This window comes from Nycticebus coucang, chromosome X (assembly GCF_027406575.1).
Source record: "Nycticebus coucang isolate mNycCou1 chromosome X, mNycCou1.pri, whole genome shotgun sequence".
NCBI classification, from domain to species: Eukaryota; Metazoa; Chordata; class Mammalia; order Primates; family Lorisidae; genus Nycticebus; species Nycticebus coucang.
The window spans coordinates 17,051,429-17,065,243 of record NC_069804.1 but is presented as its reverse complement, the minus strand read 5'-3'; the positions used below and the strand labels follow the sequence as shown (position 1 = coordinate 17,065,243).

At 37.2% G+C, this 13,815-nt stretch overlaps 1 protein-coding gene across 1 annotated transcript in view; it reads right to left on the bottom strand.

Moving 5' to 3' along the window:
* The window catches only part of CDKL5 (cyclin dependent kinase like 5), a 189,542-nt gene that overhangs the window by 153,521 nt on the left and 22,206 nt on the right, over positions 1-13,815 (bottom strand). Inside the window, exon 2 of the mRNA XM_053580115.1 lies at positions 5,982-6,038. The gene's annotated coding sequence lies outside the window, so the exon portion shown is untranslated. The remainder of the gene's footprint in view (positions 1-5,981; positions 6,039-13,815) is intronic.

Genomic DNA, 13,815 nt, shown 5'->3' with positions numbered 1-13,815 from the left:
AATGTAAAGAGCCAAGGCAAATAAGACACCGCTGAAGAACAACAAAAAGACTGTCTCTGTATATCAAGACGTTATAAAGCTCAGTCATTAAGACAGCATATTTATTAGGCAAACAGATGAACAGAAAGCCCAGAAACAGATCACACATGGATACTTGTATATCAAAGTAGGTACTGCAGATCAGATCTTTTCAATAAATGATACTATCATTTGGATATTCATAAGTGAAAACAAACTTAAATTTGACCTCCAACTTAAACCATACATAAATACAAATTCAGATGGTTTACAGTACAAAATATGAAAGTCAAAACAATAAAACTCCTGTAAGATAATATAGAGGAATATCTCTTTGTGGATACAGGAAGCATCAATCATAAAGGAAAAGACAGGGCCAGGCACAATGCCTCACACCTGTAATCCTAGCACTCTTGGAGACTGAGGCAAGTGGATTGCCTGAGCTCGTGGGTTTGAGACTAGCCTGAGCCAGAGCAAGACCCCATCTCTAAAAGTAGCCAGGCGTTGTGGCGGGTGCCTGTAGTCCCAGCTACTGGGGGGGCTGAGGCAAGAAAATCGCTTGAGCCCAAGAATCTGAGGTTGCTGTGAGCTGTGACACCACAGCACTCTACCCAGGGTGACAAAGTGAGACTCTGTCTCAAAAAAAAGGAAAAGACAAACTGGACTAAAATTAAGAACCTCTATTTGGCTCAGCGCCTGTAGCTCAGTGGTTAGGGCACCAGTCACATACACTGAGGCTGGCAGGAACCTGGCCCAGGCCAGCTAAGCAACAATGACAACTACAACCAAAAAATAGACAGGCATTGTGGCAGGCACCTGTAGTCCCAGCTACTTGGGAGGCTGAGGCAAGAGAATCGCTTAAGCCCAAGAGTTTGAGGTTGCTATGAGCTGTGACGCCACAGCACTCTACTGAGGTTGACATAGTGAGAAGCTGTCTCAAACAACAAAAAAGAACTTCTATTTGTCAAAAAGAGAATTAACAGGTAAGCTACAAGTAGATATACCCACATACATTTTTTTAAATGGTCAGCACATGGTGATAATAAAAAGTAGACCAACTTTTAGTCAATAATTTATTAATCTTAAATTCCCTATAGAAAATGCACTGTATTACTGCCTGAACCTGTGGCAGACCTCACCCCATTATCCCCAGCTTTTCACAGACCACTGACTTTCAGGGTTTTGCAATGTTTATGTTATCACCTGAATCAAGTTACATTAAGTTTGGCTTTATGATAATTCACAGATGTCTTTTGTACCTTATTAAGTGCTCATCATACTTCACTATAAAAGTTTTTTTAAAAAATCAGTTAAGTATGTACACCTCTTGATCTACAAAATGATCAAAGACACAAAGCTTAAATACTCTTAATACGTTAACATCTTGCAAATTAGTATAATATAAACACCCAAGGAGAAAATAGGCAGAGAATAGATATTAACAGTCCTTTCACGAAAGATACACAACTATCTAATAAATATGAAAAGCTGTTCAATCTCATTAGTAATCAGTTAAAAAACAAAAACAAGCAAGAAATCATTTTTAACCTATCAGGTTGCTAATAATTAAAGTAACTGACAAATATCTAGTGCTTTCTCATAGGTATGGGAAAATGTGAACTCATTCACAGTAAGTGGGAATATAATGATTTCTGGCCAAACTTTCTTTAAAAAAAAAAAGATCACACCATTGAAGGTGGTATAGTCAATAAATGAAAAAAAAATTTTTCACAAAACTATTGTGAAAGGAATGGCCAAACTATTCCATGTTTTTGCTTGGTACTTAAAAAATTCACTAATAGCCAGCTGCCTGTTTGAAAGGAAAGCTTTAGAATTTGGGGTTGACATATGTAATGAGACTGTTTTAAGTCCAGTATTAACTGGTTCTTATAAGACGCCGGAATAACCTTATTATTCTAAAAAAAGCCACCAATGCTTCATATTTTTCTTAAACATACTTGGAGTTCTTCTCCCCAGACTAAATAGTACACCAGGCATCTCAAACTGTTCTAACCCAGATTTTCCTCTATAACAACTGATGTGAACAGGATGTTTTATGACCATGCAAAATTGCATTGCAGTCTTTACCAATTAGCTGCTTGTATAAACATTCTGTTTCCCAAACAGAAAATCCACCAATTTCCAAATACACACTAACCTGAGTATACTCTTTCATGTGTGGAACAAACAAATGTTCAAGATCAATGTGTCTAAGAAATTTTGGTTGCACTGTATAATTCGATGCATACAAAGCTGGGTTTAAGTAAACAAATGTATGCTTATAAATATTTAAACAGAACAATGTTTTGCTATTCTCTAAAAAGCAGGAGATCTGAGCTGATTCTCCTTTCTTTTTCACCTCCCCTCAAGTTATCTGAATTTCTTACACTGAGCTTGTATCATTCCAGAGACAAGCTGTTATTTGTAGAAAACATCATCTTCTCCATATCCCATTTCCTGCACCACATGGCATCTCCACCTCTGCCTCCGCTGCTTCTGAAGGCACTACCATTCTCTCCCAACACCTGGATTCAAAATCTCAGCTACTTCTAAGGCTTTCCTGACACTTGGCCAGCCAGCTGTCCAGGCTTATTCATACAAGCTGCTCCTTGGAAGTGGTCTTTCAATTTCCAAGCCTCCTCCTCTCCTACCTTACCCTACTCCTTCCAGTATTCTTTTAGTTTTAATTCACCTCCCCAAAGTCTATCATCTTCCTCTTCCTAAAGTAACATCCCTTCCATCACTCTACTGGTTCCCTAACCCCTATAGGCTCACACCCTAGTACTTCAGGTCTCCACAGGAAGGCGCCTGCCCCTTTGTTCTCATCATTCCCTTTCTCAAACCTGACTGCCCAACCAAGGGCAACTTACTATTCTCTGACCAGTTAAGTATAGATCAGTGATTTTCAACCAGTAAGCCATGAAAGGATCTTAGGTGTGCCACAAAAATTTTTAAAGATCATTAATTAAATTATTTTCAAAAGAAGTTCAAAGCACAGTAAGTATATTCTTTTTTTTTTTTTTACTTTTTAAAATCAACATAATTTAAGTGTGCTGTACAAGTTTAACTATAGGGTTCAAGTGTGCTGTGAGATAAAAAAAGGTTGAAAAACACTGGTATATACCAAATGGTTCTATATTGCTTGGCACATCACAATCACCTAGAGGGCATGTGTAAAACCCAGATTTCCTAGAGTTTCTAGATCAGTAGGTCTGGAGTGAAGCCCAAGGATTTGCATTTCTAACAAGCTTTGGGTGTGATACTGATGCTGCTAGTCTGAGGACAACAGGCTGAGAAACACTTCCAAGGGTGTCCAACCTTTTGGCTTCTCTGTGCCATATTGGAAGAAGATTTGTCTTGGGCCACACATTAAATACACAAACACTAACGAAAGCTTCTAAGCAAAAAAAAAAAAAAAAAGTCTATGCATGATTTTCACAATATCTGCCACCACAGGTGAGCAAAAAAACTCCTCACATAATCCACATGCAGCCTGTGGGCCACAGGTTAGCCACCCTTGGATCATACTTTCCTGCTTCATGACAATAAGCAATTCCCTTCACATGGTATATACTACAACCACAACTGAAATCCTTTCGAGGTGGACCTCATATACCATTCCCACTCCATGTAGTCTACAGGGATACTTTTCCCTCTGTGCAACCCAAATAAGATGTGATATGCTATGATATGGAAGCCCCACAGCACTTTATTTGCAACTCTAGTAACAATTATAGTTGGTCTTATATTATCACAAGTGCTACCTTGACCTATCAGACAAGGTCATGAGTCTAGGAGATTCCTTCTTATTGGTCTTTGGACACAGATGACTAGGACAAAACCTTGCAAACATCAAAAATGCAGTTCATAACTTGCTGACTTATACTGAAGTAGGCTAAATTAAACTTTCAAAGGGCCTTTTCTTTATTCTATTATACACTTCACACTATAAGCCCTCAAATAGTAGCTAGTGATATCAATGACAGGCAAAGGACACTAGTTCCCAAAGCAGAAAGCAACAGGACCCCACCACTCAACACAATCAATTTACAAAGGCAGGAACAAGTTTCTTCAAACACCATGTATCTTGAAAGTCAATCAAGATTGCCAATGGAATTTTACCAAATGTATTTTCTGCATTTATTAAAATTATCTTTTAATCTATTAACATAATAAATTATATGATCAGTTAAAAAAAAAAAGATTGCAAATGGAGGGAGAGATAGAATGTTTAATTTGTGCCTTCTTTTAACGCCATGTAAATGATATGGTAGGTCTGTATTATCTTCAGATTTGTAAATGCCCCCAAAAGTCTGTAACATTTGGTGATTAATGACTTAATTCACAGAGACTTGGGGAAAGTAAATACTCAAATAGTAAAAATGAATAGTTAACAAACTTTAATCTTTTGTAGTCTCCAAATGAAAGCAACATAAATTGCTATAGCTACTTCAGAAAACTGTTCAGCATTATGGACATTTGCTATGGCCTAGCAATTTCCCTCCCTCCTAGGTATGTACCCAAAAGAAATATTAAGCATATGCTCAGCAAAGACTTATACAAGAACATTCACAGTCATTTTATTTGTATTAGCCAATTAACAGGAAACTACCTAGATATTCATAAATAAGACAACAGACAAATTGTTTTTACCATACAATAAAATGGCAATAAGAAAAAGATTAGGAAATTTTCACTCTAATCATTGCAAACCATACTCACCAAATGAGAAATAAATCCATCAGAGCAAACAGTTCACATAAATATTTCTTTTTTTTTTTTTTTTTTTTGGCCGGGGCTGGGTTTGAACCCACCACCTCCGGCATATGGGACTGGCACCCTACCCGCTGAGCCACAGGCGCCGCCCTCACATAAATATTTCTATCATGTCCCACTATATCCTCCCTAAGAAATTATATGAAATACTTCAAATATCAAATTTAGAAACTTGGAAATTTCTATGGTGCATCCTACCAAACTATAGCCCTCTAAATGAAAGGCCTCCTTGAATCCCACTTGCTAAGTAATAAGAACCTAGATAAAGAACTCTTAAAATTTAAATGTGATGAAATTTATTTTTAAAACCCACTGTAAAAAAAGGACAGCAGGATACATGTTGAACAAGGCCAACTATGCTATCTCCCATTAGGAAATGTAGAGCCTTTCTTCCTTTTCTCCAAATGCTTTAATGTTCCAATAGTTTCTTTCCTGGGTGCCTACTACATACTGTTCTAGGCCCTGGTAAAACTAAAAACAGAAGGAAAAAGTTCCCTGACCTTGAAGGAAAAAAAAAATGTAGTAATAATAATAATGCCAGAAAGGAAGTTTTCAAACCCTCCAGGTACAACTATGGAATCACATTCTAGATCAGCGTTATCTAACAGAGTACTCTGTAATGGTGGGAATGCTATTTATCTGTATCATCTAACATAGTAGCCACCAGTCAAATGAGGCTACTGGGTATCTGAATTGTGGCTAGTGAAACTGAAGAACTGAATCTTTTAATTGCATTTAATTTTAATTAATTTAAACTCAATTTCAAATGTCAATTTAGATTGAAATGTCAATTAGATATCTAATTATGGCTCGACTCCCATAGCGCAGTGGGTAAGGAGCCAGGCACACACACGAGTGTTGGTGGGTTCAAACCCAGCCCAGACCTGCTAAACAACAATGACAACTACAATAACAAAAACAAAAAAATAGCCGGGCGTTGTGGTGGGCACCTGTAGTCCCAGCTACTTGAGAGGCTGAGGCAAGAGAATCACTTAAGCCCAAGAGTTTGAGGTTGCTGTGAGCTGTGACACAAAGGCACTCTACCAAGGGCAACATAGTGAGACTCTGTCTTAAAAAAACAAACACACAAAAAAATCTAATTAATTTGTACTTAAGTAGCCACATACAGCTAGAAGCTACCACATCTGACGGTGCAATTCTATACACACTTCTATCATAATACTTACCATGGATATATAGTATAGTTCCCCACTTATAAGGTTCTACTTTCTGTGTAACAGCTCCTGAAGGAGGAATAAAAAAATCTACATTAAACATACATGCCAAGGTTTTGATTCATTTGGATATCAGAAATGCTGAAAATATGGGGAGGAAGTGTATTTAGAACAGAGGAAATCCAATACTATGTTTTCCTCTTGAAGATGAGCAGTGTGTGGAGATTCTGACTATAATACAACCATGCCTACAATAGTACCCAGAGCACAGAAAGTGTTCGATTAAACATTTGCTCAATAAAGTGCCAAAATAAGTGTCTCTTTCCCCACTGATATTCTAAGGACAAAAGATTACACCTGCAACATTTGTATTCCCAGCATCTACACAGTGTTTAGAATATAATATACACTAAATATTTGCTTTTTTAATTGGCATGCAGTGATAAGAATGGAAAGAATGGTGTGGCCACAGATGACATTTTGGAGACAAAAGCAGCAAAACTTGATGACCAGCATGTGTAACTGAAGGGAGAACTACAGTACCAGGAACAGAAAAAACAAGTCTGGAAGAGGAGGCTGACTTTTGGGAAAGAAGCTAAATTTAATAGACAGTGTATGACGTCTACTACTTAGAAAACTATATACTAGACGTTTTAAGAACTACAAAGATGTAACTTGCCAGTAGAGGATGTGTTATACATACAACTGCAGTGCAAAAACATGATAAATGCCTTAAGAGGGATATTGATGAAGTGTCAAGGATGTGTAGAAGAGAGAAAAGCACATTTCCAGAACAACAGGGTGAAGGTTAAAACAATAGTATTATACTAAGGGCAGAAAGAAGAGGAAGATTGCTAAAGGCAGATTGTTAAAGAAAGCAAAGTATATATAGCCAGGCATTGTGGTGGGTGCCTGTAGTCCCAGCTACTTCGGAGGATAAGGCAAGAGAATTGCTTAAGCCCAAGAGTTTGAGGTTGCTGTGAGCTGTGACATCACTGCACTCTACAGAGGGCAACATAGTGAGACTCTGTCTCAAACAAAAAAATAATAATAAAGAAAGAAAGCAAAGTATGGCAAAGGAAGAAGGCTAGAAATGAAGTAGGAAAATTATGTCACAGAAAAGGGAAGAGTCTGAAGGAGGTCCAGACTATTAAATGCCGTAAAGAATAAATATCTGCCAAACCCCTAATTGTTGTTACCATTCCCAGTCCAGTTCAGGTCCTATTTACTCTCAAATCTTCTCAAACTCCTCCAGGTTCAAATTATTTCTCCTCCCTATGTATTCCCACTGTACTAATAATATATATGTCCACAGACAGGAGCCAGATATTTTTAATTAAGCTCAGGAATTGGTAGACATAGCATAGTATCTTGGACATATGGAATAAAATATATTCAATTGGGCTGCAATAAACATTCTGGTACAAATATCTTTGTTATAATGTGATTTTTGGTCTTCTGGATATATACTAGTAGAGGAATTGTAGGATTGAATGGCAGGTCTATTTTCAGATCCCTAAGTGTTCTCCAAACATCTTTCCAAAAGGAACGTATTAGTTTGCATTCCCACCAGCAGTGTAGAAGTGTTCCCTTTTCTCCTAGCACATTGTACCCCATGATTGCATTAATGTAGACAACTATGATTTAAAAATATACCCAGGCCTGCCAAACAACAATGACAACTATAACCAAAAAATAGCTGGGCTTTGTGGTGGGTGCCTGTAGTCCCAGCCACTTAGGAGGCTGAGGCAAGAGAATCGCTTAAGCCAAGGAGTTGGAGGTTGCAGTGAGCTATGATGCCAGGGCACTCTACTCAGGGTGACAGCTTGAGGCTCTGTCTCAAAAAAAAAAAAAATACAGAAACAAATATATATATATTCAATTGAGTATAATTATAGTAACGTATTTTATAGACTGAATTTATAGGTAATGACAGCTTAGTTTTTGGATGGCACATCAATGAAAACTACATTGCAGCTTGATTGGGTTGTGACATCTGTTTAAGTGGACAGAACTTCTCCATTCATTTTGCTGGGTACCAACTATGGACCAGACATTGTAAAGAAAAGCTCCTCAGAGAAAGAGCTCATAGAAACAGTGATTGGGTTAATTAATTCCATGTGAGAAGAACTAAAATAAAGGTACAGTCATGCCGTATAACATTTCAATTGATGGGCCACATATATAATAGCGTTCACATAAGATTATTATACTGTATTTTTACTGTATCTTTTCTAAGTTTAGATACACAAATACTTACCATTGCTCCAGTATTCCGTACAATAACATGATGCTATACAGGTTTGTAGCCTAGGAGCAATGAGGTATACCAGAGATTTTCTTTTCTTTTTTTTTTTTTTGCAGTTTTTGGCCGGGGCCTGGCTTGAACCCACACCTCTGGCATATGTGGCTGGTGCCATACTCCCTGAGCCACAGGCGCCACCTATACCAGTGATTTTCAACCAGTGTGCCGTGAGAGGATCTTGGGTGTGCTGTGAAAATCTTTAAAGATCATTAATTAAATTATGTCCAAAATAAGTTCAAGGCACAGTAAACTATATTCTTTTCGCTCTTTTTTTCTTTGATCAATATAATTTGTGCCACAGAAGTTTAAATACAGGTTGAAGTGTGCTGTGAGATTAAAAAGGTTGAAAAACACTGAGCTATACTATATAGCCTGGGTGTTTAATAGGCTATACCCTCTAGATTTGTTAAACACACTCTTTTATCTTCACACAATTACAAAACTGTCTAATGACACTTTTCTCAAAATGTATCCCTGTTAAGTGACATATGAATATGTATGCAAGATGCTTTGCACGCTTAGAAGAGATAGAAACTACCTGTGACTAGGGAGAACGAGGGATACTCTACTTCACAGAGATACTAGGACAGAGTGATTTTCTCCAGGCATTCTGAATAATAGTATCTTCTGTTATATTGGGGAGGTAAGTGTGTTATTCATGGAAAATGGACTTTTTGAAAAGTATAAATTGCATTACAAAAGCCCATCTACACTGTGCACTCAAGTCATACTGGCCTCCAGCAAATCTCTCAACAGACCTAGACATCACAGTTACCAACTCCCCATCACCTCTGTAAAACAGACTGGGTGATGCCAAAAGTGCAAATGTTTTTGGCTATAGACAACTGTTTAGTTCATTTTCACATTTCTGGTCCCTTAAATTGTACACTATGCTTAACATCCAAAAGTTGGTTACATTTCTTCTTCCAAACTGTCAGTTCCTCTTGTAATAATCATTGTATGTTTTCCAATTAAATAGTATGCAAACCAGTTAAATGAAAGCTGCTATTTTTGTAAAAATTACATTGGATGCTTTGGCAAGATTTAACAAAGGTGATGAGTCACTTAAAAAATGTGACTGTTAAAAGGGGGGCCTTGGTGCGTGCCACACCTTCTGGGGGCAAGACATGATTGCAAGAGGGACTTTACCTAACAAATGCAATCAGTGTAACCTGGCTTATTGTACCCTCAATGAATCCCCAACAATAAAAAACAAATATATATATATATATATATATATGGGTTAGATCATGTTAAAAAAAAAAACAGGAGAAAACTAAAAATCTATCATTCTGCACTAGATAGTTTCATACGTTATCTAAATTATTGTTCCACTTTCAAGAAATCAAAATTGGACCTACTGCCCAGATAGGATGGATAATATAAGAACAGCAACAATGAACTTCAGTCAGCTAAAAAGCCCTTGGACCTACATCAAAATACTGACAAACGCACACTTTACAGCAAAAGAGTTATATGTACATTCTTATCCAATTCAAAGCTTTACCAATTTTTAAATTAATTTTCCAATTATGTACTCCAATCCATCAAATATGGGGGCTCCCATGGAAAATCTCCTGCTAACACTATTCCTTCAGGTCTCCACAAAAAGCCACCTCCTGGGAAAAGCCCCAAGAGTGGTAACCACACCTATTCAAAATACCCACAATGTTGCTAGACTTCTATTGGTTTTTAACCTCAAACCATTTTTAAAATCAAATTCGTTGGGCAGCACCTGTGGCTCAAGGAGTAGGGCACCGGTCCCATATGCCAGAGGTGGCGGGTTCAAACCCAGCCCCGAGCTTCTGCACAGCTAAGAACACAGTAAGCAGAGCAAGCAGACAGCCCTCAGAATGGGAGAAGATATTTGCAGGGTATATCTCTGACAAAGGTTTAATAACCAGAATCCACAGAGAACTCAAACGCATCAGCAGGAAAAAAACAAGGGATCCCATCGCAGGCTGGGCAAGGGATTTGAAGAGAAACTTCTCTGAAGAAGATAGGCGCACAGCCTTCAGACATATGAAAAAATGTTCACCATCTTTAATCATCAGAGAAATGCAAATCAAAACTACTTTGAGATATCATCTAACTCCAATGAGACTAGCCTATATCACAAAATCTCAAGACCAGAGATGTTGGCGTGGATGCGGAGAAAAGGGAACACTTCTGCACTGCTGGTGGGAATGCAAATTAATACATTCCTTTTGGAAAGATATATGGAGAACACTCAGAGATCTAAAAATAGATCTGCCATTCAATCCTGTAATTCCTCTGCTGGGCATATACCCAGAAGACCAAAAATCACAACATAACAAAGATATTTGTACCAGAATGTTTATTGCAGCCCAATTCGTAATAGCTAAGTCTTGGAAAAAGCCCAAGTGCCCATCAATCCACGAATGGATTAATAAATTGTGGTATATGTATACCATGGAATACTATGCAGCCTTAAAGAAAGATGGAGACTTTACCTCTTTCATGTTTACATGGATGGAGCTGGAACATATTCTTCTTAGTAAAGTATCCCAAGAATGGAAGAAAAAGTACCCAATGTACACAGCCCTACTATGAAACTAATTTGAGACTCTCACATGAAAGCTATAACCCAGCTACAACTTAACAATAGGGGGAAGTGGGAAGGGGGGGTGGGTAGAGGGAGGGGGATCGGTGGGATCACACCTGTGGTGCATCTTACAGGGGTATTTGCGAAACTTGGTAAATGTAGAATGTAAATGTTTTGGCACAGTAACTGAGATAACGCCAGAAAGGCTATGTTAACCACTGTGATAAAAATGTGTCAAATGGTTTATGAAGCGAGTGTATGATGCCCCATGATCATATCAATGTATACAGTTATGATTTAATAAAAAAAAAAAAAACCCAGCCCCGGCCCAAAACCACACACACACAAAAAAAAATCAAATTCGTTACAGATAACGAAAATTCTATTATTTTCTTCTTTTGGTCTTAATGCTCAAAATGTAAAACAAAATAATCTCAAACCATTACAGACATAGATTTTATGAAGACAACATGCATATGAAATGGTGGTTTTTCCTCCAACAAAAAAAATAGTTGGACATTGTGGCAGGTGCCTGTAGTCCCAGCTACTCATGAGGCTGAGGCAAGAGAATCACCTAAGCCCAAGAGCTGGAGGTTGCTGTGAGCTGTGATAAAGAGTGACAAAGTGAGACTCTGTCTCTTAAAAAAAAAAAAGGTAAGTTTTCCAAAAGGATCAGTGAAAATCAAAGGCTAAATAGCTTAAGGGAAGACAGTATTTCTACCATGATGGAGAATAAGTAGGAAATAAGTTAAAATACTGGCAGTCTCCAAGTTATGAATGAGATAAGCTCTGTAGGTTTGTTCTTAAGTTGAATTTGTATGTAAATTGGAACAGGTATATTTACCTATTACATGGAATAGCCTCCCCATTCATAAGTATGAGTCATATGTAAATGAGATGTTTATAACTTGGACACTCACTGTAATACTCCGTTTGTAAGTGTGAGTTGTATGTAACTCACATGTTTGTAACTCAAGGACTGCCTGTATCTGAAAACAAACTAAAGAAGAAAGGAAATATATATGGACCAATTTTTTTAAAACTCCAGTTATCACAGTCAAGTGCTAGACTAGTTCTAAAAAGGAAAATGATGTCTTAAACTCTATTTTAACATTAATAATATATCAAATACCTACTATCTTGCCGTGTATAATGCACACTTTTTTGCCCAAATTTTTGAGGGAAAAATAAGGATGCCCATTATACATGGGTAGTACTACTTGTTATCAGTACATAAAATTTCTTGTACATGAGTGCATGATGTCAACATGGCAATGGAAGAGTCTATTATGCCAAGATTATCTGGACAAATGTTTGACCAAAAAAAGTTTTTCGGTTTGCCATAAAAGGTTAAGTATAGACCATAAAGACAAGCTATCTACATTTGAATTCCAGCTTTGTTACTCAGTACATGCATGACCTTAAGCAAGATTTTTAAACATTTTTTGCCTTAGTTTTCTCATCTGATAAATAAGATGAATGTTCATACCCCTTAGGATTGCTGCAAGTTAATATCTGCAAACATTCAGAACAATGCCTGGCATGTACTATGTTAATATCTAGACTTAGAAGCCATGGATTCTTACCTTTTTACTGCACCAGAAGAACCAAATAACAAAGTTCTTGTTGGTTTTTTGTATTATTAATTGTAATCATAGTACAGTGCCTCTATGCTTTGTATTAGGATATAAGTTAACACATTTTTGTGGTTGGTCTTGTTAATAAATGTCTCATTAAAGCATCATTCTTCCTGCTTTGATTTTTAATGAGGTCTTTGTTTTTTTGCAGTGACAAATGAAAGCAAGTAGAATCTATAAACCCAAGCAAATTACTCTTTAAAAAATACTTTAAATCTAGGGTGGCGCCTGTGGCTCAAAGGAGTAGGGCACTGGCCCCATATACCGAGAGTGGCAGGCTCGAACCTGGCCCCAACCAACCTGCAACAACAACAGCAAAAAAATCCCAAATATTTTAAATCTATTAAAACTTTCTTTTGGCTTTATTCCTATACCATTATAATTTTATAAATTTTTAAAGTTATTTTAAGAATAACTAATGTAAAACTGGGCATGGTGGCTTGTAATCCTAGCACTCTAGGAGGCTGAGGCAAGTAGAGTGCTTGAGCTCAGGAGTTCAAGACCAGCCTGAGCAAGAGCAAGACCCATCTCTACTAAAAATAAAAAAAAATAAAAAAAACTGAGGCAAGAGGATCACTTGAGCCCAGGAACTCAAGGTTGCTGTGAGCTATGATAATGCCATGGCACTCTACCCAGGGTTATAGAGTGAGATTCTGTCTCAAAATAACTAAAATAGGTTTGTCGCCCGTGGTTCAGTGATTAGGGCACTGGCCACTTACACCAGGACTGGCAGGTTAGAACCTGGCCCAAGCCTGCTAAACAACAATGACAACAACAACAACAAAAATAGCCAGGCATTGTGGCTGGCGCCTGTAGTCCCATCCCAGCTACTTAGGAGGTTGAAGCAAGAGAATCACTAAAGCCCAAGAGTTAGAAGTTGCTGTGAGCTATGACACCATAGCACTCTACCAAGGGTGACATAGTGAGACTCTTTCAAAAAACCTAAAACAAAAAAGAATAACTAATGTTAAATATTCCTCATGAAAGTAATCATTTATTTATAGGCATAATAATTATCGTCTTGTCACGTGCATTATTGTATTTTGAATGTTATTTACTTTCAAGTAAAATATCTAAATAAAGCCCAGACATACAAAATTTCTTGTACCATTATGTTACAAAAATGCTACAATTCCTTTATAATACAAAAAACAAGTACATAGATATAAAGAAATAAAAATTTGAATTAAAAAATTAAAAGCAATGTGTTTTCCTGAAAATTTGGGCCAAAAGCATTGGTATGCATTATACATGACAAACTACAGTAATCACTCACTGTCACATTTTATTATGTATAAAGGAATGTTTCATGAAGCCATAAGCACACACCACAGTCCT